Source organism: Aristolochia californica, unplaced genomic scaffold, assembly GCF_029961685.1.
Source record: "Aristolochia californica isolate CCGP_79_NKW_82.1479 unplaced genomic scaffold, dmAriCali1.0.hap1 SCAF_10, whole genome shotgun sequence".
Lineage (NCBI taxonomy): Eukaryota > Viridiplantae > Streptophyta > Magnoliopsida > Piperales > Aristolochiaceae > Aristolochia > Aristolochia californica.
The window spans coordinates 22,041,592-22,068,680 of record NW_027181771.1 but is presented as its reverse complement, the minus strand read 5'-3'; the positions used below and the strand labels follow the sequence as shown (position 1 = coordinate 22,068,680).

General features: G+C 38.1%; 1 pseudogene; it reads right to left on the bottom strand.

Annotated features, from left to right (window-relative positions):
• Nucleotides 1–12,708: 12,708 nt before the first annotated feature.
• On the bottom strand, nt 12,709–23,593 carry LOC137934847 (uncharacterized; annotated as a pseudogene).
• Between the last annotated feature and the right edge of the window lie 3,496 nt (nt 23,594–27,089).

Genomic DNA, 27,089 nt, shown 5'->3' with positions numbered 1-27,089 from the left:
CGTCAATCAATCTGGAAGCTAGAGGAGATCGCCGGGTGACTCGATCCATGGCGAGAGAACCTAACATCGTGGTATCAGACAGGACCACCATAGGCGATTCCTATTCCCCTGCAGAAATTCAACATTTTGTGGAAGAGAACCATGCTGATCTACAATCTCAAATCAATGGCCTTGATGGAAAATTCCAGATGTTGATGTCCCGAGTAGAGGAGGGCTTTGCTCAGCTTTTCACCCAGATGGCTTCTTCATCACGAACGGCAGAACATCCCCACCCTCAGCCCCCGCCACCACCTCCTCCCCTGTGCCAAACACCTCCACCTCGTGGGGGCATCAATCCAGCACCCCCTACTGTGCCCAGATACACAAAGCTTGATTTTCCAACGTATGATGGGTCTTCTGACCCTTTAATTTGGTTACACAGGTGTGATCATTTCTTTTCCAATCAAGGAACTCTGCCCGAGGGCAAGGTTCAATTAGCTGTCTTCCACATGCTCGATGAAGCACTTATGTGGTTTCATCAATTCAAAAATGAGTTTGTGGTCTATGATTGGGAATTTTTCAAGGAGAAATGCATGCTACGGTTTGTTCCTCCGCTTCACAGCAACCCAGTTGGAGATTTGGTTAATTTAAAGCAGCTTGGAACTATAGAACAATATCAGAAATTGTTCCCGGAAAAACATGTCCGTGCAAGTCATTTGGTGCGCCCTGAACTTTACGTAAGTTTGTTCACTGCTGGCCTTATGGAACCACTTCGCCTAGAGGTGGAATTGGAAGCCCCCACTTCCCTAGCCCATGCCATGAATTTGGCAAGAGCATTGGACACCAAACAACGCCTCTTCCGAGATTCATTAAACAAACGTCCCCCATGGCAACCTCGGCCACAGCCCAATGCCCCTTTTTCCACTACCCCACGACCTCAACCCCACACCCCCTCTACACCACCACCACCACCTAGATTTATTAAACATCTTACTAAAGCAGAGATTAATCAGAGAAGGGCTCAAGGACTATGTTTCAATTGTGATGAAAAATACATAAGGGGTCATCAATGCAAAAGACTATTTGGGTGGAAATAGAAGGCCCAACAGAGGATGACTTTCTGGAGGATGTGGACCACACCGAGGAGGAGGAACCAGAAATCTCCCTCCACGCAATGACAGGCCTGCACAGTACAAATACCATGCAGGTCCACGCCACCATCAATCATCTTATTCTGCTAGCACCGGTGGACTCATGCAACACCCAGGCAGCACAACAGTTGGGTTTATCACTCCAGTGGAAGTTAGGAATATCAGTCTCAGTGGCTAACGGTGACAAGGTCACCACTGTCGGCTTTTGTTCAGCAGTGCCCTTTACTATTGAGGTCACTCCTTTGTGGAGGATTTTTTGGTCATACCACTGGCTGACCTGGTATTGGGCATTAAATGGTTGCAACAATTGGGTCCAATCTTATGGGATTTCCAATCCCTTACCATGAGTTTTACACAGAACAGCCATCAGCTCACCCTCTAGGGCACTAGCGCCCAGTGCCCATGCACCATCCAGACACTTTCCATGGGTCCTTCAGAGTGGGACAACTTAGCTTCATTGTTGGCCAAATATGTCGATTTATTTCAGGAACCTGCATCCCTTCCTCCTATATGAGCTTGTGGTCACAGAATTCGTTTGAAGATGGGCACAAAACCAGTGGTAGTGCGTCCCTACCGCTATCCACATGTGCAAAAAAATGAGATAGAAAGGCAATGTCAACAAATGCTCCAACAAGGTATTATTCAACCTAGTCATTTTCCCTTCTCTTCCCAGATATTGCTGGTGAAAAAGTCAGATAAATCTTGGCACTTTTGTGTGGATTACCGTGAACTCAATGCTCGCACCATCAAAGATAAATTTCCAATTCTGGTAGTAGATGAATTATTGGACGAGCTACACGGATCTCAATTATTTACTAAGTTGGACTTGAAATCTGGGTACCATCAGATTCGGGTTTACTCAGAGGATGTAAAAAAAACTACCTTCCGCACCCACCATGGTCACTACAAGTTCCTGGTAATGCCATTTGGGCTATCCAATGCCCTGTCCACCTTTCAAGCGCTTATGAACGAGGTATTTCGCCCTTTCTTACGGAAGCATGTCTTAGTTTTTTTTTTTACGATATACTGGTCTATAGCAAAATTTGGGAAGCACATTTGCATCAATTGAGACATGTTTTCATAATTCTCCGAGCACACCATCTATTTCTCAATAGAGCCAAGTGTGACTTCGCCACTTCCGAAGTAGCTTATTTGGGGCATGTGATCTCTGCCTCTAGGGTGAAACCAGACTTCAGCATGATACATGTTGTCATGGAATGGCCCACACCTCACTCCGTCACAACTTTGAGAGGGTTCCTTGGTCTCGCAGGGTATTATAGACAAATTATAAAAGAATATGGTCAGTTGGCAGCACTGTTGCACAATTTATTGAAGAAGCATACCTTTCAGTGGTCTCAGTTGGCGGACTCATCGTTTCACCATTTGAAACAAGCATTAGCGTCTCCTCCAGTTCTTCAATTGCCCAACTTTGCAGAAAATTTCATAATAGAATGTGATGCATCCGGGGGAGGCATAGGTCGTCTTGTAGCAACAGGGACACCCCATTGCTTATTTCAGCCACCACCTCGCTCCTCACCATCACAAGTTAGCCACTTACGAAAGGGAACTCATCGGCTTGGCCAAAGCCGTGCAGCATTGGAGGCCGTATCTGTGGGGCAGACCTTTGATGATCCGGATAGACCACTGTAGCCTCAAATACTTATTAGAGCAGCGCTTTACTACCTCCCCACAACAACATTGGCTTAGCAAATTAATGGGAATCGATTTTCAGGTGGAATACAAACTGGTTTATCTCAACTGTGGGCCAGACGCCTTATCACGCAGAGAACTGGGGGATTCACACCTGCACGCACTGAGCCACCCCAGGTCCCTATTGCTGGACACCATCCGTTCGGATACTCGCCATTATCCAGATCTCCTTGCCTTACAAACTAAATTGAGAACCATTCCAAGGACACTAACTGGACACTACAGGAAGGTCTCATTCTCTTTCAAGGGCGCATATGTCTTCATCCTTCTTCGGCACTCCTTCCCAACATTATTGCCTCCTTTCATGACAGTACACATGAGGGCCAGCAGAAGACATACTTCCGCCTTAGCCGGGAGTTTTATTGGAGGGGTATGAAGCAGATCATTACTGATTATGTTGCCGCATGCCAGGTCTGTCAACGGAATAAATCTGAATCTTTACAACCCGTCGGCTTGCTACAGCCCCTTCAACTTCCTTCACAGGTATGGGCAGATCTCTCAATGGATTTTATCGATGAGCTTCCTCCTTATGCAGGGAAATCTGTTATTCTTGTTGTGGTAGACCGGTTCTCGAAATATGCACACTTTATGGCCCTCAACCATCCTTATACAGCCACACAAGTCGCTCAGTTCTTCATGGATCATATTGTCTGGCTCCATGGGCTTCCGGAGACCATCACTAGCGACCGTGATGCTATATTCACTAGTAAATTCTGAGGGGAACTATTTAAGCTCCACGGCTCCAAGTTAGCCTTCTCTTCATCATACCACCCTCAAACAGATGGCCAGACAGAGGTGGTAAAACGCACATTGGAGATGTATTTGAGGTGCTTTGTGGAGGACACTCCCCGAAAGTGGGTTCGTTGGTTAGCATGGGCAGAGTATTGTTATAATACGTCCTACCAAACCGCACTGGGTACTACCCCCTTTCGAGTCGTTTATGGAAGAGACCCCCCACATCTACTATCTTATGAATCGGGGTCTTCTCGGGTAGCTGCACTGAACCAAGCTTTAGCCGATAGAGATGAAATGCTTGCTCAGGTCCGCCTTCAGTTACAACGTTCACAAGCCACTATGAAGCACACTTATGACAAAGGGCATCGTCCCCTTTCCTTTGCACCCGGAGAATTTGTTTGGCTCAAACTTCAACCATACCGCCAACTCTCTCTTGTAGCCATCAAACGCCATAAGCTCTCTCCAAAATTTTATGGGTCATTCTAGGTTCTTCACTATATTGGCATTGTGGCTTATTGCTTGAAGCTTCCACCAGACGCCAAGCTACATGACGTCTTCCACATCTCCCTCCTCAAGCCGTTCAAGGGAGACTCTCCCCTGCTGCATACTCCTCTGCCTCCGCTCAAAGATGGTCGGTCTATGCCCACTCCAGCACAGATCCTTCAAGCCAGGCATGTTAACAACTCATGGGAGGTGCTCGTTCAGTGGACTGATGTAGAATTTGGTGAAAGCCTCTTGGGAGACACTCGAGTCCTTCCAGTCTCTATTCCCCACTTTTGACTTTGAGGACAAGCTCTTTCTTTAGGATGGGGATGATGTTATGGACTCCATAGCATCAAGAGTGGCGAACTGAAGAAGAGGATAGATGGAGTAAACTTGTATTTCAGTATCTTAGGAGTTTAATTGTAATTTGAAGTTCAATAAGGGTCTAATTGTAATTATGGAACCTTTGACATTTTTCGTAATCTCTTTAGGGCGTCAGGTGAATGAAGAGAGACAAGCATTTGTCAATTAGTATAGAGGAGATCGGGTACTCTCTCAAAAGAGGCCTAAGGGTAGAGCTCCTTCAAAAGCTCACGTTCCTTCATCATTGGGTGTTCTAAAACCCCCCAAAGCCTTCCCTTCTTCGTCAGTCAATCTAGAAGCTAGAGGAGATCGCCGGGTGACTCGATCCATTGCGAGAGAACCTAACACAGAGCCTCCCTTGGAGACGAAGAGGCTCTTCTTCCTCTCGTTTATCAACGATTGAAGGTAGACTTATCAAGGATCTTGATTTTTTATTTTTCTTGTGGCGTCTCCCCTGTCAATCCGTGGTTTTTAGTGGCTCTCCTGGGCATCATTCCTGTTGATTCGTGGGTTCGAAGGGATTTCCTCCTGAGGCTTGACATCAACAACCATGTTGCTCAGGAGAAGTCATCCACAAATGTAACCAAGTACTTTCACCAGGAAACATTGGAAAAGTTCAGAGTGCGAACTAATGAGGAATAAGTGCTGCACGGGTTCAAGTGAAAGTAAAAGTGATTACATAGTTCATTCACTTGAACCCGTTAGTGCCACACCCATAGCCGAGTTCAAGTGGATGAACCAATTTATTCACTTGAACCCACTCCTGAGTAAAGTTGGCGAATCATGATTCCCATTGAATTCTTGGTTCATCCACATGAATTCATCATTCAACGTTGGGGTGGCATCGAACCGATCCAGTTTGCGAATAGCTCAAGCTCGGCTCGGTTTGATTCGAATACTACAATATCGGGTTTTCTACTCGTTTAAGTAAACGAGCAGAACCCAAATAAGGCTTGGTTTGGTTTGCGAGCTCACGAACCAGCTTGTTTACTTAAACTCTGGGTCAGGAGTCGGGACTCGGGACTGGACGCCGAAACATTTCCTTCTCCAATTTTTTTAAGGACGCAAATTGGCGCTTCAGAGAGCTGTGTACGCGAAATTTGTGTCGGTCATGATGTCGACGATCACCATTTTCGTACCTGGCTGCTTCTCACCAGCCCTCGTCTTCCTCACCAGTTCCGATCACCATTTTCGTACCTAACTGCTTCTCACCCTTTTGTGGGAATTTTTTTCGACACTCTGGTTTCCATTTTCCAATTTCATCCTATTGTCTCTTCCCCGTCACCCATCTTGTAGACAGCTCTTCTGCTTTACTAAAACAAATCCTCACTAGATTATGCATTGATCGCCTTTTTGAATTTTTAAAATTTTTCTATCTAGAATTTAGCTGCAGTAGGTGGGCGTGATCCATCTTTGGCAGCAATATGATTTTAAAAGATGAGGTGAGTTTGAGCAGAAGAGGGGAGAATGACCATGTTATGAACTCAATAGCAGGCCGAGCCATTCATAGGCTTCGTAGCTGAGTCATCGAGTATTAAGTTAATTGAATTTATTTTAATTTACTTTTACTGCATTTTTATTTCAGTTGAAGAGCAAAAATTTTGTAGGGGCATTACTGTAATTTTCTAGCTTGTACTTGTGTTGGCGCCAACGTTATGTAGGGGGAAAGTGGAATATGAAGGGACAATTCTGATTTTAGCCTAAACAGGGTTTGGAGTTCTCCTCAACGAGCTCTGATTTCTTCCATTTTCTCCTTTATCTTTCCTATTTACCAAAACGAAGGCTAGCCACTGCAGTGCTGAACTCATTCACTATGTATAGGATTAATCCTTCTAGCGCAAGGAAACCATAGCAGTGCTGAACTTGTCCACTAAGCTCTGGATTCTCCTTCTCACCATTGTGTTGCAAGATCCATAACCTGGGACCATAACAACTTGGTATTAGAGCAGGGTAACATGGGGGATACTTCCAGTAATGAAGAGTGGAGAGCAATAATCAGAGAGGTGCAGAACACACAGGCCGAACAACAGGTGAGTCTAGAACAAGTTCCAATTATTAACCTGCAACTGAGAGGCTCTTAGGTATGGTTGCAAATCTTGTGGTTGAAAGAAACACAACCCCAGACCGAAGGGGGGAGGACAACTCACAAAGTAGAAGGGGGGAGCAGTTTGATGGGCGCACTGGTGTGCATGCATAGCAGGGTGGAGGCACAGAACCTAGATATTTCCTACTTTTACTGGGTCAGACGACCCCTTAATTTGGTTGCATAGATGTGAGAAAAAAATTTCAGATCTAGGGGCAACTGAGTTTGACAAGGTGGGACTTGCCGCTTTATATATGCTTGATGAAGCCGGATTTGATATGGTTCTTGGAATCAAATGGTTGCAAACCTTGGGCCCAATTTTGTGGGATTTATCTGCCTTAACAATGAATTTTGTGTCAGATGGAAGCCAAGTAATACTAAAGGGCAGTAAAGCTGAAGCGGCACATCATATTCACTTACTAGGCAAACAGGAACCACTGCACAGCACCTTAGAAAAGTTAATGGAAGAGTTCATTGACTTGTTTCAAGAGCCTTCAGGGCTGCCTCCATTAAGGCACTGTGATCAAAGAATTGTTTAAAATCCGGATCAGATGTGGTGGTTGTTAGACCATACAGGTATCCTCACCTCCAAAAAGATGAAATAGAATGGTAATGCCAAGCCATGCTAGAACAAGGCCTTATTCGCAACAGTTGTTCCCCATTTTCTTCACTAGTCCTACTAGTTAAGAAACATGATGGCACATGGTGATTTTGTATGGACTACAAGGAGCTAAATGCAAAAATAGTCAAAGACAAGTTTTCCATTCCAGTTGTGGATGAGCTATTGGATGAATTGCATGGTTCTCAAATTTTTACCAAGCTGGATTTATGATCGGGTTATCACCAAGTCAAAATGCATCCTCCCTGTATTGAGAAAACAACATTTTGTACTCACCATGGACATTTCAAATTTGTAGTGATGCCATTCGGGTTATCCAATGCACCTTCCACCTTTCAAGCTTTGATGAATGAGGTATTACGTGACTATCTCTGAAAGTTTGTGTTAGTCTTCTTTGATGATATTTGGATTTACAACACATAAAGGGAAAATCATTTAGAAGACTTACGACTTGTTTTCAAAATTCTTCGAGCACATCATCTCTTCTTGAAACGCTCTAAATGTTCATTTGGGGAAACCTAAGTTGCATATCTTGGCCACATAATCTCAGTAGAGGTCGTAACAATGGACCCAGAAAAAATTACAGTAGTCACCAACTGGCCTCAACCGCACAACACTTAAGCTTTAAGAGGATTATTGGGGTTAGTGGGATATTATCAGAACTTCATAAAAAATTACGGAACGCTGGCCATTCCCTTGACCAATCTTCTCAAATGCAATGCCTTCAATTGGAGCGATGCAGCTACAAACTCCCTGAATGCGCTCAAGTAGCCTTTAGCTTCCACTCCAGTCCTGCAATTGCTTAACTTTGAGGCCTTATTTTGGTAGAGTGTAACGCTTCCGGGCAAGGTATTGGAGTGGTTCTACACCAAACTCAGCATCCCATTGCATATTTTAGCCGACAATTAGCGTCACATCACCAGAAGTTACCAACTTATGAAAGAGAGCTAATTGAGTTGGCCATGGTTGTTCAACATTGGTGGCCCTACTTGTGGTACGCACCTTCCTCATCCGCACCGATCATTATAGCCTCAAATTTCTACTAGAACACTGCATCTCTACGTCTTCACAACGACATTGGATCAGCAAATTAATGGGATTTGATTTCACGGTGGAACATAAGCCGAGAAAATTGAACAAGGTGGTTGATGCCTTATCCTGACGTATGGATGAACAACACCAATTATATGTGATTAGCCAGCCAAAGTCTATCTTGTTAGACTCCATTAAAGAGGACCATCAGACTACTCCAGCACTCCAGGAGTTGTCTCAGAAGATTACGGTAGGGACAATGGACTCCAAGTGGGCTATCCAGAACAACATTACCATATATGACAATCGCATCTATTTACAACACTCCTCTCCTTTGATTGCAGTAATTTTATCCACCTATTATGATAGTACTCATAAGGGCGTTCAAAAGACGTTGCATCGGATCAGGACCGATTTTTCCTGTCAGGGTATGAAGTCCACAATTGCTGATAACGTAGCCTCGTGTCATGTATGTCAATGCAGAAAGACCGAACATTTATCACCAACTAGCATACTTCAACCACTCGCCCTTCCCACACAAGTTTGGGCTGATCTTTCCATGGACTTCATTGAGAGTAGGGGAGTGTAGAAGTTAGGACCCCATGAGAATGACTCTAGGTTAACGTGGAAGAAGAAGGAGAGAAGAGAGAGAAGAGGGAGAAAGGAGAAGGACGTTTGAGAAGAGATTTTGGATTAAGGGAAGGAGAGAATGGCGGCAAGAGAGAAGAGAGGGTGGCTGGACGTTTTTCCAAAGAGAGGAGAAGGATTGAATCCCTTACCTCTTAGCTAATGCTCTTATTTATAGTGTTACAAAGCCCTTAGGGTTACAACTCAATAGATTAAAAGACATACTAAGACAATGTATTTACATCTCCATGTCATCCTTATGGAACATGCCATAAATAACCATTTTGCTACTCCTTTGACATGTGGGTTTCTAGCCTTGAGCTTGTGGGCTTAAGCCCATCTTCCAACACTCCCCCTCAAGCTGGAGGAGAAAATACATCATAAATACCCAGCTTGCCACCGATAAAAGATAGAACTTTGGACGTTATTGGTTTGGTGAGGATATCAACTAATTTCTCTTGAGATGAAACATATTTAAGAGAAATTATTCCTACTTGAAATTTTTCCCGTATAAAATGACAATCTACTTCAATATGTTTAGTTCTTTCATGGAAAACTGGATTTGATGTAATGTGAATAGTTGCTTGATTATCACAATGTAGGCCCATAGAACCTCCTTTATAAAATCCCAATTCAGTAAGAAGAGTCTTTATCCATAAAAGGTCACTTACAGTGTGGGCCATAGCTCGGTATTCTACTTTAGCACTAGATTTTGCAACCATGTTTTACTTTTTTCTTTTCCATGTGACCAAGTTTCCCCCAACAAGGGTACAATACCCAGATGTAAACTTTCTATCGTCAGGTGATCCAACCCAATCTGCATCTGAGAAGCCTTCTATATTTAAGTGACCATGTTGTTTATATAGAAATCATCTTCCAGGAGCACCTTTTAAGTATCTTAGTATTCTTTCCAACGCTTGCCACTGAGTAATTTGTGGTTTTTGCATGAATTGGCTTACCATACTCACAGCATATGATATATATGGCCTGGTTACCATGAGATAGATCAATTTTCCCACAAGTCTTTGATATTTTCCAGTGTCAACATCTTCTCCAACTGTGGCACACAATTTTTCATTTGCATCCATAGGTGCATCAACTGGTCTACAACCCTTCATTCCTATTTCTTCAAGAAGATCCAAGACGTATTTACATTGAGACAATACTATTCCATTATTTGACTGAAAGACTTCTATACCCAGAAAATATTTGAGCTTACCCAAATATTTAGTCTTGAACTCTTTACATATCATATTCTTCACTCCTTGTATAATATGAGCATCATTTCCAGTCAAGATAATATCATCAACATACACGACCAATAATATCTTCCCTTTGATAGTATCTTTAACATATACTGAGTATCAACTGAGCTCCTATGAAAGCCAAATCGTAGAAGCGCTTGACTGAATTTATCAAACCAAGCCCGAGGGGATTGTTTAAGCCCATATAAAGATTTCTTTAAGCGGCATACGGACTCCCCCTCAACCACATATCCTGGTGGTTGGACCCTATAAATTTCTTCGCGTATTTCACCATTTAAAAATGTATTTTTTACATCGAACTGATATACTGGCCAAGATGAGTTAGCAGCAATAGAAAGGATGATACGTACTGAGTTCAGTTTAGCAACTGGAGAGAAAGTCTCTTCATAATTTATCCCATAACATTGAGTATAACCTTTGGCAACCAGGCGTGCTTTAAGGCGAGCAACCGACTCATCTGGGTTGTGTTTCACTGAAAAAACCCATCTGCAACCAACCGGTTTTTTCCCTTTTGGGAGCGATGCCAATGTCCATGTTTGATTTTCATATAATGCATGAATTTCTTCATCCATAGCCGCCTTCCATATTGGATGCTTCAGGGCCTTCTGATAGGATTGTGGTATCGAAACAGACGAAAGAGAAGCAAGAAAATGAACACACTGAGAAGATAAGCGATGAGAAGACATAAAATTGGCAATTGGATGAGACGTAGTGCAAGAACGGGTTGCCTTTCGTAATGCAATAGGCCGAGTATCAAATTCAAGCCCAAACATAGGAGGAGGAGAAAGACTTACCTCAGGTGGATCAGACAATTCCACAGGTGAAGGGATTGCTGATGCTTCAGGGGGTTGAGTAATATCTACATGAAAAGGCACAAGCGGACATGGAGTGGTAGGAGTAGATGTAAACCCTGGAGGAGCTTCATGTAAGGAGTAGAAGGAAGTGTTTTCAAATAAAGTCACATCCCAAGATACCATCAACCTTCGAAGTGTAGGATTATAACAAATACATCCTTTCTGAGTTCGAGAATACCCCAAAAAAATACACCTTAGAGACCGAGGATCAAGTTTACTTTTATGTGGTGAAGTATCATGAACAAAACATATGCAACCAAACACTTTAAGAGGAAGAGAAAATAGATCATCACCATGAAACAAAATAGAATACGGAGTTTGATTTCTCAGTACTGATGAAGGTAACCCATTGATGAGAAAGCATGTTGTAAGAATAGCATGAGGCCAATAAAAGTAGGGTACCTTCATGGAGTAGAGGAGGCCCCGAGCAACCTCAAGGAGGTGACGATTCTTTCTTTCAGCAACACCATTTTTTTTAGTGGTATGGGCACATGATGTTTGATGAAGAAGCCTATTACCCTCACAAAACGATTTAAACTCACTAGACAAATATTCCTTAGCATTATCGGATCTAAGGATTTGAATTTTTTTTTCCAAATTGCGTGAGAACCATTGCATGAAAGTTTTTAAAAATAGAAAGAATTTATGATCGTTCTTTAAAAAAAAACAACCAAGTCACTCAGGTAAAATCATCCACAAAAGTAACAAAATATTGAACCTGAGAAATGTTAGAGACCTTTAAAGGGCCCCATACATCAGAATGTATTAATTTAAATGGAGCAGTACTAGTAGTTGTAAGACGAGGAGAATATGTACTCATAACTTGCTTAATTAATTGACATGCCTCACAATTAAAATTAGACAAAAATTTAAGAGGTGGAACTAAAGAACGAAGTGACGAGATAGATGGATGACCAAGCCGGTTGTGCCACATTTGAGCCTCGGATGAAGTGGATGAAATATCAACTACTGGTGGAAGAGTAAAATAATATAAACCCCCTTTTCATGGCCTCCACCAATCACCTATTTCGTAGCTAGATCCTAATATACACACGAAGATGGTGAGAAAGTGACAAAACAATTCAATTGTTTGGTTAATTGACTAATAGAGAGCAAATTTAACGAAAATTGAGGAACAAATAACACATATTTGAGAGGAATAGACGCGGTAAGAGAGGAGGAACCCTTGCCAAGCACCTTGGTTTGGGAACCATTAGCAATAGTGACTAATTTATGAGGAAGACATGGAGACAATGAATGAAGCATGTGTTTGTTACCTAACAAGTGTTCGGAAGCCCCAGAGTCAATGATCCAAGAGAAAGGGGTTAAATCGGAAGAAAGCATACCTAAGGCAATGGTAGTAGCAGCAGTAGGGCCTGGTGGAGTAGAGGACTGATCCAATAAGGATTTCACCTTTTGAATTATAGCATAGTCTTCCGAAGAGATAGTCACATTCCTAGAATGAGAATCAGTCTCATTCTCTTTTTTCTCAATATTAACTGAGGTTGGATTGGTTGTCACCCAATCTAGCTTACCATGGAGTTTCCAGCATGAATCCACAAGGTAATTCTGACCACCACAGTAAGTGCACCATCGAGGCTCAGTGTGGGGATGGGTTGGACCCGTTCGACCACCTCTATTGCGGCCTTCTCTTGTATTTCTGCCACATCCTCGAAATGGGGATGATGTACCCTGATTACCAGAGAACATAGCTGATGGAGCACCAATCGGAGAAAGAGGAGATGGATCAGGAATCCGTAACAACGTAGCACTTATGTCATCAAAAGAGGGAAGGGCAGAGGAACTAAGAAGTTGAGTCTTAGCCACCACTAGATACGGCTTAATATTCGTAAGGCAAATAGCCACTGCCAAGGCCTCACGCTATTTTTCTTGGACATGGGGAGCAGTAGTTGCTGGCACTAAAGGGGAAAAGCGTCAATCAAGTGCCACTCTTCCTCTCTCCCGCATCACTAATCCAATAGAACTCCAATGATGATATCCATAGCCTGTCTTTTTTAGTAAGAGTGGTTGGGAATAAAGAGCTTATTAAGAATATGGAGTATTTTTATATAAACAAATTTGAAATGAATGCAACAACTACTATGGACCATATTTGTGTCAAAACTGTACTTCCACACCGTCACAAAGAAAGCATACATGCGAAGAAACTTACGCTAAGTCTGCCAATGTCTCAAACTTCGTCACAGCCTTTCCCTCTGGAAATTCAAGGCAGGAGTAGTGCATTATCATTTCCTTCAATGTTTGCTTGGTGCTTCTAAGATCGTTGTCCCATAAGACACTCTGCACTGAGAAAAGAAAATAACGAAAAGAATCCTCCGGAAACAAGATCGGTTTTTGCTCTTAAAAAACAAATAAATTGCTCTAGAAGCAAGATTGATTTTTTTAATATAATAAAGATGCATTCCAGAACTCAAAATACACCATTTCAGGGATGAGATGCACACCTTCCGTACATACTCTCTTCTGACATCTTCCCATGCCTTTGGCACTGAACATTGAAGCATTCCAGAGAGCCCCCCTAGCCACCATCACAGATGAAGCACCTAGAAATTCCAGAGGTATATGAATTACTTAAGAAGTACATTAAAACATGGCAGAGGTTTCAAGTTAGAATGTTCTTTTCTCTTTTTTTTGTTAGTGAAAACTAAACAAGATGTCATAGTCATATTTCCAGTAACACAATTACACCATTATTAAGAGTTTTTTTCTTTTTCCTTTTTTTATCTCCACGGTTCTTTCAGAGAAAAGAAAATTTTGACTACTTCACAGTTTCTATTTTCACTTGAAACTCGCCAAATTCATTTAGAGCACATTAATATTTACATGAATTATAAATGCTTAAAAACCTATATAGATAATTATAACATTTCTTTCTGAAACACTAAACATATTGTCTCAAGGAAAAGTGAGGAATTAACAGAAATAGCATATTTCAAGAATCACAAAAAAAAAAAGACTCATATAAAAATATTTTTATATGCTTTGCTGTTCTGCCAGTGACAGAGATTGTGATTTATTAAAAGCCATAAAATTAAGGTGATATTAGTCATGCTTCTAAAAGGCTTAATTGTAACCAAAGGGTCTGTTATCAGCATTTATTGTTTTCTCGTTAGAGAGAGAGAAGCTATATTCTTTATCAAAAGAAAAAATTTCAGACTTTTCCTTCACTAAAAAGGAAAAAAAAGGACGAACATCCAGACTAAACCCTGATATGACAATTACCAGTTGCACTTTTTATACGTTGAAAATCATCATACTCAAAGACATCTCCATTTGCTATAACAGGGATTGATAATGCTGCTACAATATCAGCAATCTCATTCCATTTTGCAGGATCCCTTGGTCAATCAGCAATTTTTTTGCAATTATTCAACCCAAGAATAATTAATAACAAAAGTAGATGTTTGCAATGATTTGCAACACTAAAAAAAGTAAAGAAAGGATAGTTCTATACAATGAACTAGTATCTTAAAAATATGGTTGAGCAAGAAACCAAAACATATGCTAACTTGTCCAAATTCTACTACAGATCAATGGCACATAAATACAGAACAAAAGGCATTGAAGTTGTGAGGCACAACGACAAAGAATAAAGTACATCACTAAGACGTGAAGAAAAGAAATGTGCCCACCATGAAAGGTCAAATCACTATTCAAACAAGTATTAGGACAAGTGTAAGCGTGCGCGTGCCTTTGAGATTAGAATTTAGAGAAACACATGAAGAAAACTCATCAAAAGTTAGGTACCTTTGTTCCTCTACTAGGTCCAAGGCTGCGATCTGAGAGAGGAGGGAGGCCTTCTCGGCACCCAAAGAGGCATGGCGACTAGTAGCCCACTTCTTTATTTTTCCTTTTATGAATCGCAACTTTAGAGGGAAGGCCCACTCCCTTCTACCAAAGCTTGAACCCTCAGCCCACCATCCACCAATAAGAGCATCAAAATTTTTCTCCATCAACAATGAGTTTTTGAAACTGAAAGGAGAGGGCCCCCATTTTTCAACAATGGAGGTCAGCATGATAGGCCAATGATCAGACCCTACCTTATTGAAAACTCTTCCAATAACATTCCCAAACAGCTGCAACCAGTCATGACAAGCCAAGAAACGGTCCAATTTTGAGAGGATAGATTGCTGCAAGCGGATAGTCCACGTGTAGTTCTTTCCGGAAAGAGGTATCTCATCCATACTACATCCACCAATGAAGTCCGAGAAGCCTCGTATTGAGGCAGAAATGCTGGTTGAGGGAGCAAACGGCTTGCCTCAGCCCCTTTTCTCCCAAAATCATTGTGACCATTTAGTATTTTTTTTTATGTGGTTATCGGGAATTGGAGTATACGTGGTCTAGTTGATGATATATCTCTCTTGGGAAGAGAGAAAAAAGAATTGAAGAGGTAAAGGAAGTATCTAGAAAGTCATTTTCAAATGAAAGACTCGAGGTACTTGAAATACTTTCTTAGCATTGAGGTTGTTTCAAGTAAGGCAAGTGTTGGTGTTATCCCAGAGGAATTATGTCAAAGATATGTTAGAAGAATATGGGTTGTTTGGATGATAACAAGAGTCCAAAGTTCAACAACAGAATGAATACCAGCGGTTAATTGGAAAGCTCATTTATGCAACAGGCACATACCAGATATATCATTTGTTAAGTTGGGTCCAAGGCTCATCCCAAAATGACTAGCCAACTTCGGAAACCTCTTTCCTAACTAATAAACTCAAGATTTTTTTACTCATTAATCCATGTGGGACTATTCTTTAACACTCCCCTTCATAGGTAGGCCCTCTTTTGTGGCTCTACAAGTGCATAGTTTTAGGTGTAGGCCCTCTTTTTGTGGCTCTGCAAGTGGATAGTTTAGGTGTAGGCCCTCTTTTTGTGGCTCTACAGGTAGAGAGTTTAGGTGTAGGTCCTCTTTTGTGGCTCTACAAGTGGATAGTTTAGGTTTAGGCCCACATATGAGTACTTGCTCTCATACCATGTTAAGTTGGGTCCAAGGCCCATCCCAAAATGACTAGCCAACTTAGGAAACCTCTTTCCTAACTAATAAACTCAAGATTTTTGCACTCATTAATCCATGTGGGACTATTCCTTAACAACATTTATAATAGGGATTCTAAGTCACTTTATGGAGAACTTCCAAAGAGTTCATCTTGAGGCAACATAAAGGATTTTGAGATTCTTAAAAGGGACTCTGGGAAAAAGGTTGTTGTATAAATCTCATGCGAAATAGGATGTTACAAAAACCTATTGGAATAAGTCACATTGATGATCTAGTTAGGGTATGTCCAAGAAGTTTGCTTTTGTGTGGACCTAGGAAGGTAGAAAAAGAGTTACACCATTAGTCTAGAGGAAAAGTTTACAAAGTCTTAGGACTGAGGAAGAAGGATGTCCACCAATAAGTCATAGGAGTCTGATAGTTAGGTCAATCGATCGTGACCCTTCGAGTTCATTTAGATCATTCGATAATACAAATCATACTTTAAGGACTCACGTATGTATCAAATCTATCCAATTTTCATCTATTTTATATAATGGTATTTCTGCAATATGGTTTTTTGATTAAAATCTTTTGTTCAGATAATGTGAGAGAAGACAAGTCCTCCATATTCTCTTCCTTTTGTAAGGAAAAGGTATTTTACATCAATATGTGTATACCCCAAAAACAAAACTAAACATTTGCTTAAAGTAGCCCAATCTTTGTTACATGGTATGAATATTCCACAATTTTTTTGGCCGTATGCTATGTAGAGGGCTTGTTATCTAATCATAGAATGCCTTGATGTGTTGCAAATAATGAGTTACCCTTTTATGTATTATTTTCTTAGGAAGAGTCCATTTTCATTGATTCCTCGTGTCTTTCAGAGTGTATTTTGTGCATTGTTCGTCTCAAATGGAAACAAGTTAAAAGCTAGAACCACGAAGTGTATTTTATTGGGTACTTACAAATAAAAAGGGATACATATGCTATGACCCATTTTCAAAGAAGTTTTATACCTCGACTGATGTTACCTTCTTTGAAGCCACCCTCTTATGGTAGAGGTGAATCTTCTTTTGCCCTATTCTGCGGTGACCATTCATCACAAGGTAGATCCATTTTTTACTTTAAAGGTGTGCAAAAGAAGGCATCTAAACCGTTTAAAAGAAAAAGCATATAAAAACTGCTCCACTTTAGTCATCCACATCGTCAAAAAATAGAGAAATATAGGCATCTGGTTCGTTTTATGAGGTTTTGTAGTTAAGTGATTTCTTGAATCTAGTCATCTTTGGACCCACTTTTTGAATGATAGACTACGAAAAGGGGACAAATCTTGTATCTAAGTGAAGGCCAATACTTCGCACCCAATATCCCATTTTGTGTCTACACAGCACTTATCCCCCAATTGTGCCTCTTTCCTCTCAGCCTTGTCATCCATCTTTATTTCCCAATCCTACCAACATGCTCAAACACACCCAAGTTTGTGAATGGCAACAGATAAAGGCATGGAGGTCATTGAAAACAATCACATTCCAAACTTGACATCATTACCCACTTAAAAAAAAAAAAAAAAGGTGGACGTAACAGTGAAATATAACCCTAATGATTGTAAGAAATGAATCAAACAAAGATTAGTTGTCAAACGGGTTTACTTAAACTTAAGGAATTAATTACTCTGATTTTTTTTTTCTCCTATTGCCAATTAAATTCCATTCGTGTTTTTTCTCTATTATTGCCAACTATCATTGGCCTATTCATTAGATAGATATTAAAAAAAGGTTTTCCTTAACAGAGATCTCTACAAGATGTGGACATGGGACAACTAAGTAGAATTGTGGTTGAAAAGGAAAACGAAGTTTCTATACTAAATAAATCCATTTATGGGTTCAGCATAATTACATTCACAATATTACAAGCTAGAAATCTATAACTTGTGTGCTCCAACTTGAGGGTGACTATTCAAGTATATGAAAAACCATTTCCTAGTAAAGAAACTTAAGAGTTATTATGTAATACAGAGTGCTAATTGAAAGTCAATCTTCATGTAGTTTTAGTTTTAAACTAATGGATTTGAAGACAAGATGGATAGTTTCCTCCCCTCTTGCATTATGTGGCTCAAGAACTCATTAGGATCCAGGTCCATCCCAACCGAAGTTAGGAGGCCTTTTCCCACCTAATATCCGCATGACTTTTCTTAATATTTACAAATATGGGATTATTTCCACTAACACTCCCCTTCACATACAAACCTACTCATAGAGACAACAGGTCTAACACATAAATAACACTTATAGAAAACAAAATAAAATAGCAAAATCGGGCCAACAAGGCTCGTCTCGCTTTTATTCCATGTTAAAGTTAAGTCCAGGTACATCCCAATATGACTGACTGAAGTTAGGGGGCCTATTCCAAACTAAGAACCACATGACTCTTCTTATTATTAACCAATATGGAATAATTCCCACTAACAAATCTTACAATGATTATATGGTTTGTATTTTATAGGAACAAGTCAATCACTTTTCCCCTCTTATAAATTCATTATAAGTAAGAGATTAGTACATGGAGAAAAACATTCTTCTTACTACAACTTATAAACTCTTTTTCTAGCTTTAGAATGGTATAAATTCTCTTATTTTAAGTACAAAAATAGTAAACTAAAACCAGTAATCAAAGTCATGAAGTCTGGACATTGAGAGGGACTATTTCCAACTATACCCATGTCAGCAAATGCCTGAACCCCCTGAATATATTTCTTATCAGCCAGATTGCAGAATTGTAGGGAAAAACACATTTCCATGTGGAGGAGGTCAGGTTGAGGCAGGTTAATCTGGACTTTTCTGGGGTACATACCCTTGGGAGTACTAAAAAATAATCGCATATCTAAACATCTAATGTCCTATGCACCAGATAAAAATTCAGATGGTTGGAACAGAGTATTAATATTGCCAGAACCTGCAGTGAATAAGCTTGAATCAATTATACTTAGTTATGTAAATTTTCACTATAAGTAACATTATTTATGTAAAGTTGTTACATACATTTAAAATGACATTTAAGATAATGATGTTTGAGTGTAGAAGATCGCATTGTTCACTATAGAGGTGGCAGCACGCACTAAGCTAAATTTTTAAGCATTGCAACGATGTTGAGAGCCTGAGCTACAAACAACTCTGAATCATGGTGTCTTCTTCATCCGTCATTTCCCTGTGATCAACTCAATCTACCTTTTTCTTTTTTTTTAAAGGATAAGATTAACTCTATCAACTTGTTATGTCCACAAACTCATCAACTACTTTCTAATAGATACACTGTAAGGTCACCATGTTGTCAACCTCCGCTTGTGCTAAATACTTATTTTCCTCTTTAAATCTAATTTAATTTCAGGCCTATACAAGAAACAAACAAGAAGAAATACCAATTCAAGTTTCACGGGAGAAGATACCACAGACAGAACAGGTCCTGAATTTTGTAGCTTATCTATAGTATTGCAAAAGGGTTCACTAAACTCATTTGGAAACTAATACCATTCTGTACATAACTTACTTTATATCTGTCTGAAACTTAGTTAAAAAATGGATGATTGCTGAAGGGCATATATTTCCAGATTTTTTTTATTTACTTATATTTTTTATATAAGTCAGTACTCCAAAGAGTTAAATTAGGATATATATATCCACCTTCAAGTTAATCTTCTTAGAAATGCAGTAATCATCCATCCTAGTATCCTTTCCTAGACATTTCATTCAAATAGCACACAACATTCTATATTTTCTCATCTTACTATTCTTAGCAAACAATACCTGGAAGAATCGGAGAGCAATTTCCTATATCAACACCAAAAGTACAATGAAACACCAAATAAAACTAGAATAAACCATCAACACAGAATATACAACAACAAGAAAATATATTTTTCTATTGTAACAAACATTCAGAAAAATGACTATGAATATATGAAATGTTTAACTTCCATGAACCGCAAAAGCAGAGACACCAGTCTTATCAATTCGTCTAGCTAGCTCTACATTGTCTTGAGGTGACTTAAGAAGTCGAATTTTACAAGTTACTGGAGTGTCTAAGTGCCTTCTTAATGTAGTTAAAATCTGCATAAAAATGAAACTACAACATGACATCGGATAAAAATAGAAATAATCAAGCTAAAAATCCTGAAACTGCCATATCTCAATAAAGACACATCTATTACCTCTTCTCAATAAAAGTGGTTTGCCGATATATTCACCCAGACCTTGTCATCAGCACAATTACATTCACAATATTACAAGTTGGAAATCTATAACTTGTATGCTCAAACTTGAGAGGGACTATTCGAGTATATGAAAAACCATTTCCTTGTAAAGAAACTTAAGAGGTTAAATCATATTATGTAATACAGAGTGCTAATTGAAAGTCAATATTCATGTAGTTTCAGTTATAAACTAATATATTTGGAGACAAGATAGATAGTTTCCTCCCTTCTTGCATTATGAGCTCTAGAACACATTCGGATCCAGGTCCATCCCAACCGAAGTTAGGAGGTCTTTTCCCACCTAATATTCGTATAACTTTTCTTGATATTTACTAATATGGGATTATTTTCACTAACACTCCCCTTCACATACAAACCTACTCAAAGGGACAATGGGTCTAAGACAAAAATAACACATATAGCATACAAACTAAAATAGCAAAACCGGACCTTTTTCCCAACTGAGAACCACATGACTCTTCTAATTATTAACCAATATGGAATAATTCCCACTAACAAATCTTACAATGATGATATGGTTTGTATGTGATAGGAACAGTTAGGCTGAAAGTCAATCACTTTTCCCCACTTATAAATTCATTTACGTAAGAGATTAGTACATGGAGGAAAACACTCTTCTCACTACAACTTATAAACTCTTTTTCTACTTTTTGAATGGCATAAATTCACTTATTTTAAGTACAAAAAGAGTAAACGACAACCAGAAAAAAAGTCATAAAGTTTGGACATTGAGAAGGACTATTTCCCACTATACCCATGTCAGCAAATATCTGAACCCCATGAATATATTTCTTATCAGCCAGATTGCAGGATTGTAGAGAAAAACACATTGCCATGTGGAGGAGGTCAGGTTGAGGCAAGTTAATCAGGACGTTTCAGGGGTGCATACCCTTAGGAGTACTCAAAAGTAATCGCATATCTAAACATCTAATGTCCTATGCATTAGATAAAAATTCAGATGGTTGTGGTACCGAGTACTAATATCGCCAGAAACTGCTGTGAATATGCTTGAATATAGTATACTTATTTATATAAATCTTCACTATATGTAACATTATTTATGCAAAGTCGTTACATACATTTAAAATGACCTTTAAGATAATGATGCCTGAGTGTAGGAGATTGCATTGTTCACTATAGAGGTGGCAACACGCACTAAACCAATTTTTTATGCATTGCAACTGTGTTGCCAGCCTGAGCTACAAACAACTCTAAATCATGGTGTCTTCTTCATCCGTCATTTCCCTGTTATCAACTCAACCTACCTTTTTCTTTTTTCTTTTTTAAAAGGATGAGATTAACTCTATCAGCTTGTTATGTCCACAAAATCATCAACTGGTAACTAATAGATACACTGTAAGGTCACCATGTTGTCAACCTCGCTTGTGCTTAAATACTTATCTTCCTCTTTAAATCTAATTTAATGTCAAGCCTATACATGAAGCAAACAAGAGGAAATACCAATTCAAGTTTCATGAGAGAAGATACAACAGACAGAATAGGTCCTAAATTTTGTAGCTTATCTATAGTATTGCAAAACGGTTCACTAAACTCGTTTGGAATTTAATACCAGTCTGAAAATTTGTTAAAAAATGGAGGATTGCTGAAGAGCATATATTTCCAGATTTTTTTATTTACTTTTATTTTCGACATAAGTCGATACTCCAAAGGGTTAAATCAAGATACATATCGGATATACAAAATTCTAGTCAAACTTTCAAAGCATATTCAAGTTAATCTTCTCATAAATCATCTATTCCAGAATATCTACACCTAGACATTTCATTCAAATAGCACGCAACATTCAATATTTTCTCATCTTACTATTCATAGCAAATAATACTTGGAAGAATCGGTGAACAATTTCCTATATAAACACTAAAAGTACAAAGAAACACCAAATAAAACTAGAATAAACCATCAAGACAGAATATACCGCAACAAGAAATAATATTTTTTTATTGTAACAAACATTCAAAAAAAATGACTAGGAATATATGAAGTGTTTACCTTCCATGAACCACAAGAGCAGAGACGTCAGTCTTCTCAATTCGTCTAGCAAGCTCTATGGTGTATTGAGGTGACTTAAGAAGTCAAATTTTACAAGTTACTGGAGTGTCTATGTTTCTTCTTAATGTAGTTAAAATCTGCATAAAATGAAACTACAGTATGAAACCGGATAAAAATAGCAATAATCAAGATAAAAATCCTGAAACTGCCATATCTCAATAAAGACACATCTATTACATCATGGATAAGCTCCGGCTTAAACAATAAAGCTGCACCCATGCCCCCACTGATAGAGAATGACTTGGGGCAGCCCATGTTGATGTCAATAGCCGCTACATCTTTGAACCCGAAAGTGGAAATACACTCTAAAAATTCTCCAATTATGATGATCATGCAATGACTGAGGTAAACATTACCAAACTACAGAACTTGAGAAAAATATCAGTTAGGTAATACCCTTTTCTTGTCAAAGTTATCTTGCATAATAACTGGAAAAGGTAAGAGTTATATAAATTCCATATGATTGACCAGTTAGGCCAGTACTTACTAAGTGCAATGCCTCGGTAATTGATCACCAACTAGATTTACTTATTTACAACTTGATCTATATCTAAGATACAACAAGAATAAACATACAGCATCTCAGCAGCAGCAAGAGCCCTCACAGAATCTGAAGTACCCAATCTGCCTCCTTGGCGCAAGTCCTGAAAACTAAAGTTGCCGTTCCTTTCTCCACAAAATCTGTAGTACCAAGAGACTCTAGAAGAAAACAGAATTTATTTAAGAGATTTTACCACATAATGAACAAGAATTTGTGTAAAACCAGTATCCTTCTCTCGGTTAACAGAGGACATGATTTGGTACCAGTAAGATCTAGCAACCTTAGAACCATATTTCCTCTATGCTATACACCTAGATAAACAAACAATATTTCCTAGTCAAGCTGTGGAAATTGAAAATTATCAAAGAACATAAAACAAGTTCTAAACTATAATTTTGATGTTTAAAACCAGCATACGGTACAATTTCTCTGTTTTTTTTTTTTTTGGCCTTTTGCGTTACCTTTTATCTTCCGTTCACACTTCAACATCTTATGATCGATTATCTCTTCTCCGTAAGTGATGTCTGCACCATATTCTGCAGCTAAAAGCCGAAATGGTAAAGTTCCCTACATGCACAAGAATGGGATAGCACTCTTTAGGGCAAATAAACAGCTAAAGAATGAAGGAATCAACCGCAAGATGAAAAAAAAAAAAAAGGCATGGTACTGCCAACTGACCACGCGAACCATGGGGGCGAGGACGTGCTTGTTCTCATACTCCATCTTCGTCTGCAGGCAGCTTGGTAACGAATCGAATCAACACAGACCAGAGTCCCTCGCCCTCTTTCTTTTCGTGCCTTGGGGCGGGGGAAATCAAGAGGGCAAGTGACCCTTTCCCGCTGGCGCTGCTGAAGGAGGCATCGCAGCCGTTGATCTTTTGGAGTGCCTTCATCTTCCACCGGCAGATTTAAACTCGAACGATATTAACTAACTACGCGGTTTCTAAACTAACTGCGGGGTTAAACTCTGTTCGCCTATAAATTAAGGGCTCAGCTTAGCGTACTCTTCCCGCGCTTTTTGAACTCCAATCCAACAGCTTCTCAGTCTTCTTCCACTCAAACTCAACTGCTCCTTCCTCTTCTTCCACTCCGGTCGTTCCTCTTCTTCAGTGGCCCCTTCCTCTTCTTCCACTCCAGTCGTTCCTCTTCTTCAGTGGCCCCTTCCTCTTCTTCCACTCCAGTCGTTCCTCTTCTTCAGTGGCCCACTCCAGTCGTTCCTCTTCTTCAGTGGCCTTCATGGCTGATTACCCCGCTGCGTCTCCTGTTATTGCCCTTCTTACCCCTGAAGAACCTGTGTCTATTGAAATTAATGATGCGAGGGAGGCCGATAGCGAGCAGGCAGAGGGAGCGTCGACACGAGGAAAAGTGGATGAACAAGGAATTTGGTAGAAATCCTAATTCACCCACTTTACTCATGAGTGAGTTCAAGTGAACGAACGGGTTCATCCAGTTCAACTCGCCTCCGATGGGTCAGGCCCATTGTAGCTGTTGCTATAATATCTCTTTGGATGAGACATCATTATTGAAGAAACACTTCTCAATTGCTGATTTTTATCAGCATTGGCTATTTTGATGATGAAGGAAGCTAAGGTGGCCCCAAAATATTATCTTATTTGAGAACTATCTATTAGTAATAATTATTTTATTTATAATTTAAGCAAACATATTTGTTTATTTTAAATAATAAATGTAATTAAAATAAATATAATTATTATATAAGATATGAATTACTATGTTTATCTTACATATTATATATATCATATTGTATAGTTTTATATTTGAAAACTATCTATTAGTAATATTTATTTTATTTTTATTGTAAAAATAATTTTTCCTTATTTTAAATAATAAATTTTAATAAAATAAATATAATTATTATATAAGATATGAATTACTATGTTTATCTTACATATTATAGTATATCATATTGTATAGTTTTATATTTGAAAATTTTCTATTAGTATTAATTATTTTACTTTTTATTTAAAAAAATGTTATTCTTTATTTTAGAAAACTCTACGAGTATATTCTATTTTATAATCAAAATAGTAAATAATATTATATTCGTATATACATTTCAACAAGCATAAATAACCCTAAAGAAAGTTTATTCTATTTTCTTAGATTAATGTCAAAAGCAATTACATTTTGAATCGTGTTACTCACTTTATATTAATAGATATTTTAAAAAAAATTAAAAATGTTTCTATGCCTTCTCTATTTTTTAATCAATGGCCTTCTTTTTGATTTATGATTTTTTAAAAATATATAAATATTTATTTTTTATCTTTTTTTTATGCATCCAAATAAGAAACTAAATCGAAAAGACTAGAGAGATTTTGTAGTTTTGTGCAATGTCTGATGATGACAAACCTGAAGCACGTCGTTGCCCTTTTTCTTCTTCCCACCCTCCATAAATTAAATAAAATAATTAATTAAAAATAGAAGAAAAATTCATCCTTTCCTATATTAGTGCCCAAAATAAAAAATTTAGTTTTAACAAGAAAATGAGTTACTTTTTTTATAATATACCTAAAGAGCTAATTAACCTAAACAACACATGATTAATACACTAATATGTAATTTAATGTACTAATTAATTAAATAAGATATTTCATTAAAAAATTAAGATAGATTGCGGTTTAGTCTAAATTAATACAATAATTAAGTGTGAAAATTAACTGATACACTAATTAATTAAAAATAGATAAATAAAATATTTTTTAATAGTCATGAATATAATAAATAAATAGTATTTTAATAATAACATAAGACAGATTTTTAAGTAGTACAAATTAATAATATATTTTCACAAAATAAAAAATCATAAGTTTAATTAATTATAAAAAAATAGAATAATTAAAAAAATTACTTGATAAAATGCTTACTTTAACAATATTTTAATTATCACTAATTTAATATAGTAATAAAAATATTCAATATAATAAATAAATAAATATTTTATTTTATTACTAACATAAGATAGATATTTATATAGTATAAAATAATAATATATTGCCAAAAAGTAAAAAATTATGGGTTTAATTAATTATAAAAATAGGATAATTAAACAAAAATACTTGATCAAAGGTTTATTTTAATAATGTTTTAATTATCACTCTTAAATCATTAATTTAATATAGTAATTAAAATAATTAATATAATAAATAAATATAATATTTTATTAATAACATATGATAGATGTTTACATAGTAGAAATTAATGATGCGAGTAAGGCCGAGAGCAAACGGGAAGAGGGAGCGTCGACACGAGGGGAAGTGGATGAACAAGGAATTTGGTAGGAATCCTAATTCACCCACTTTACTCAGGAGTGAGTTCAAGTGAACGAACGGGTTCATCCAGTTCAATTCACCTCTGATGTGCGCACTAACGCGTTCGGGTCAAGTGATAGTGTAATCACTTACACTTTTATTTGACTCACGCACGCACTAATACCCCCCTAGAAATGTTTTTTGTTTTCACTAAAATAATGTTTTCATACCTAGATTTTTAGACTCTTCCATATGAATTATGTTTCGTAACAAAAACATCGAGGAACATCAAAATTTCATTTTCACTGCTAAAAACAAGCACGAACTTGTAGAACATGACAAGACCTATACATTGTTCATACCAAGTTTTGCATTTCATATAAATATATAACAAATAAATATTAAGAAACAATATATGAAGATGGCATTATGTTATATAATATTTCCGGTATAGAGGATACCAAGTCTCATTTTTCTACACATTTTCAAACTAAAAACTCGGGGCCATTGAAATATTTTCTCGACATTGAAGTGGCGAAAAGTAAAGAAGGTGTTGTGATAACACAATGTAAGTATGTCATAGATATGCTTCAAGAGTATGGATTGTTGGGAGCCAAACTAGTTGATACCATGGGGACAAGAATATTACCATGGGACACATACTTTGATGTTGGGAGATTTGGAACATTCTTTGTATCTTGATGTTTACGAGCCCAATAGATGCATTGTGAATTCTTTTGAACCAATTGTTTCATCAAATTTGATCTTCTTTGAAGTAATAAGCATCTCATGTCTACCTCTGAGTCAGTTTCAAGCCTTGTGGATTTCTCAACATCATCGTCGAACAACATAGCCAAAATTCGTACCTTAACTTTCATCTAAACAAAGAAGCATGATTCACATACAAAAGGGTTATTCACTATATGAATATCACTAACTTGTTTTATGGTCATCATAAGTCAAATAGGAAAATAATATGAATTTGATTTAGTACAATATATGCTTTCACCGACTCAAGAACATCGGCCTTGACCCCATTAAGACCG